This window comes from Grammomys surdaster, unplaced genomic scaffold (genome assembly GCF_004785775.1).
Source record: "Grammomys surdaster isolate TR1022 unplaced genomic scaffold, NIH_TR_1.0 117701, whole genome shotgun sequence".
Classification (NCBI taxonomy): domain Eukaryota; kingdom Metazoa; phylum Chordata; class Mammalia; order Rodentia; family Muridae; genus Grammomys; species Grammomys surdaster.
Window position 1 is genome coordinate 1,702 of NW_021614361.1, and position 4,562 is coordinate 6,263.

Here is a 4,562-nt window from a genome sequence, read left to right on the forward strand (position 1 = left end):
ATAAGGTATGGTCTGCCCACTTGGGCCTGTGTAGCACAAGGCTGGGGGTCAACTCATGCTTGTTCTACCTCTATGAGGCATGACACTGGGTTGGGTTCATCTGAGGTTTGTTCTATTGATTCATTCCCTGTTGGAAAGGGCTGGGGTACATTTCAGGCTTGCTTTATGTGCCTGTACTGTATGAGGCCTAGGGGAGATTGTCTTGAGCATAGTCTGCTTGTGAGAGTAACATGGTACTAGGCTGGGGGTTTCAAGACTGACCATTTTTATTGGATATTTAACTGATAAATCCTACCTACGGATTAGTATTTCTTCCATTCTCAGCATTCCTTATTTATCCATGACTCATTGTTTAAGGTTGTATGTGACCTCATGGGCTTTTTCATGTTCACATTGGTGTATCTATTACTGTGGTCCTTGTTCAGCTTATGTGTAGGCATCATATTTGTGAAACTCTATGAGTGTAGCTACTGACATAACTAGGGGATACAATGTCACAGCACACTCACTGATTCTTTGATTTTCAGAATCTTACCAAATCCTTTCCACAATGTTCCCCTATGCTATCAGGGCAAGAGTTGTTTTGTAGACAAATCTATTAGGATTGGGCTCCACAAGTCCACATTTTATTGGTTATGGTATTTTTAATGTTCCCCAACTATTACAAAGAGAAGTTTCTGTGTGCAAACTGAAGACTACATGTTAGTGTAGGCACAAGAACAAATATTTAGAATGTAATTTAGTATTGTCCTGGATACGCAAAGGAATGATTAAAGGTGTTTCTTCAAAATATCTTCACCAGCCTGAAGCATTTTGTTGGTTTTCAGTACCAGTCATCCTTTCCCTCTTGTTGTTCAGGCTTGTATAGTTCAATAAAAGAGTCAAGGGTTAGTGCCAGGTTAGGCGTCAGAGCTAGGAAATGGAAAAATCCAAATGCCTTTTTTAAACAAGATGTGTAAATAATGAAATGATGTACATGCACAATATGAAATACTATTCATTTGTAAAAAAAAATGAAATTACAAACTTTTCAGGTGAACAAATGGAACACTGGAAAATATTCTAGCCTAGACACCAAATTACAAATGACACATACTATTACTCATTGGAGCACCTACCTACAAATCTTAAGATATGAGCATACATTATGGAATACCTAAGGAAAGAAACAAAAATAAAACAAATAGAAAAATAAAAAGTAGGAATGGGAAAAGGGACCAATGCCAGGATAGGGAAGTGGAAGGGCAAGGGAGAATGAATAACAGGGTACAAAATATTTTATTAGGGAAATAGAAAAAAATGACAAGCGATAAAAGAACCAGGGAGATAAATACAGAAGAAGAAAGAAGGATAAAATAATAGTAAGGATTCCTGAAAATGCAATAAGGGACTATAGCAATACATCTTAAAAGAAAGGTATAATATGTGTAATATATGATATAATATGTTTATATAAATTATATATCATAAATTTTTATTTGACACATGCTATCAAATTAATGAAATTTCTTAACAGGGCTACAAATATTCCCTCTGAAAGCTAAACACCTTCTAACAAAAGCCTAGTACCCTGCCTTTGAAAAGCCCTCCTACGAGTTGTTTCTCAGGGTTGTACAAGAGATCCTTGAAACATTATTATGTGCTATTGTTTACTGCACTTGGTTGCCCCACAAGAGGTGGAAAATAATTCCTTTTAGTTGGAGACACCATGTATTTAAGATACAGGACCAGAAGCCCCTAAGTCAAACTGACTTGAGTACCTTCTTAATGAGGATTAGCTTTCGTGATACCAGAAAGTGCTATGTAAGCCTCCAAAGGGAGGCAACCAAGACTCCCACCTAGCCATGGTGCCTATGAATCACTTCACTTTCAAAGAAAATTTTCATTTAAAAATCTCCTATTTAAAGTATATGTTATTTATTCCCTAACATTGTACATGCCCATGAAAGTGTTGATTTAAAAATCACATGTAGCTCTGCAGAGGAAGCTGAAATCAACGTCTTATTTGAAATATTAAAAAACAGATATAATACTATTTCCACAATGCAGATATAAAACTATTAAACTATTTCCATAAAGCAGATATAAAACTATTTCCATAATTAAGTGTGTTGCTGTCAGTGATGGTACTGTTGATAAAACATGTCTACGTGTATCTTATATGACAAACAAATTACCATCAAAATATGTACCAAATTTTTTCAACAACTATGCAGTCACTTTTATGATTGGTAGAGAGCCATTACAATCTCAGACTTTTTGACACTCCAGGGCAAGATTACGACAGACTAAGACTGCTAAATTATTCCTAGACAAATGTTTGTCTAATATGTTTCTGAGTGGTCTTTCCATCCTCATTTGAAAATGTGAAAGAAAAATGGGTGCCTGAGATAACTCACCACTGTCCAAAGACTCCTTTCTTGCTTGTTGGGACCCAAATGAGTCTCAGAGATGACCTCTCTAATATTTAGAAATTTGCCTAGAATAAAGAGAAGCCTATTTCTCCAGAGACTGATGAAAAACTGGAGCAGGATTTGAAGGCTGTCAAATATGTGGATTGCTTTACCCTCACACAGAAAAGACTAAAGAACGTTTTTGATGAAATAATATTGCCTACCCTGTAGCCTCCAGAATCAAAGAAGAACCACAGGGGATGCTGTTAGGAAACACATCATTATTGATGATTGCCTTCTCCTTTAAGGCCTCCTTTATTAAGAAACTCTGAGCATGTGGTGTGGGGAATATACTTTTAACCAACCTGAGGAGTAGTCAGGGCCACTACCTTTCATTCTTCAGTGCCTATGAGGAACCCTTGGACAACTGGCTGAAGCTCTCTCAAGAAAAATGGGAAGAGCCTCATGACTCTTTATAAGTGTCAATACAGACTTTATAAGATTATTTTGTTTGCCTGTACTTTTTAAATAAATTGAACATTTTTATTATCCACTTCATCATTGCTATTGAATTATTATCCATTCTTTGTTATTTTCTTTGAAAAGCATTTTTAAATTTAAAAACAAAAACCTGACACCCTGCGAGTCCCGCCGTGGAAGCCCTGGGTAGCTTTCCACAGCAGGCCCCAATAACTCGAGAAAGGCCTGAGTTCTAAGAGTTTTATTATTCGTGGTGTGTGATAGATAGTCTAGAGGTGCACACACACACACCCCTCATTTAAGCCAGAATGGGCCTGGCTTAAATAGGGGAGGGGGGAAAGAGGAGGGCCAGTTAAATTAGCTATGCCCTCCAGCCTTTAGTTAACTCATTAATTTGGAACTCTCTTGAGGCTGAAGCCTGTAGTCATCCCCTCTACCTGTGTGTGGATGGTGACAAAAAACTTTCTGGGAGGGGCTGCTTAGCCAAACGTGACTGCAAGGCGCGGGGTAATGGAGATGTAGACCGCATGTCAGGAGTCTATAATCCGAGGACGTGGCAAGATATGTGCTGTCCTTACACAGGCAATGGACACCTGTTGGGTCTCCGGCTGTCTCAAAACAAGTGCTCTATTGGGGAGACCAAACAATCCTTTTCACAGTCCTACAACACCCTTCCCCACAAATGGGGTAACTGGGAATACCAGGGACACAGGAACTCACAGCCAGTGGCACTGGTTCCTTCCAGTCTGCACCAGTACCATGAGTAGATCTTGGGCAGCAGTTCTTCACCTAGTCCTACAAGACCCAGAGAAAGCTGGACTCCCAGGAGCTCTAACATGCCCAGGCACACGTTTTTTAAATGTTTAGGTAAACTCCTTCCATGGTCCTGGTCTTCTGAATTAGAAAGGGCTGAATTGCTTCACTCTTGTGTCTCAACTCTGTATATAAATTCTGATCAGGTGTACAAAACTAACAAAACACTTCACAACTAAAAAAGAATCAATGTAAACACGAAAAACATATTAGGAACATTTCAGCATCAACTTTTTATATACGTTATTCTAAAAGAAAAAGAACCTATAATCCTTCTACCATTTAATCTTTTTTTCATTTAAACTGCTGCTGAGACATTATTTCATGCAATATTTTGAAGATGTAGGTTCTTAATAACATTTCAATTTAAAGAGAAATGACTTCAAATAGGAGTGGATCTTTACAAATAAAGAGAAGAGACACAGAATGTAAGGAAAAATTCACTTTATTGGCATAATGACTTCAAATGGATTAAGGATGCTTAGTTTGCAGCAATGGTGTCCTGAATCCAGGCCACATAGTTGCAGACCTTGGTGTACACACCAGGGTTGTCCTTCAGGGCACAGCCATAGCCCCAGGAGACAATGCCCTGGAGCTGTCCATTGCAGACCACAGGGCCACCAGAGTCACCCTGTGGGGGAGAAATGCAGTATTGAAGGAAGAGATATAAAGAAAAAGGACAACCTTACACTGACCTGAAGATGCCATACTAACCATGCTTTGCCGCCCTTGGTTAGCCCAGCGTCTATCCTTGCTGACATGTGAAATAACCTCCACAAGAGCCCTCCTCACTTTTCTATGGAACCACTGCAGGAAGTTTCCTACCTCACATACACTTGGGCATCCTAACCCCTCTCCTAGGGAAAACTCAGTACT

The 4,562-nt window shown here is 39.0% G+C and overlaps 1 pseudogene; it reads left to right on the forward strand.

Moving 5' to 3' along the window:
• The window catches only part of LOC114635782, a 4,121-nt pseudogene extending 1,458 nt beyond the window's left edge, over positions 1-2,663 (forward strand).
• Positions 2,664-4,562: the final 1,899 nt, after the last annotated feature.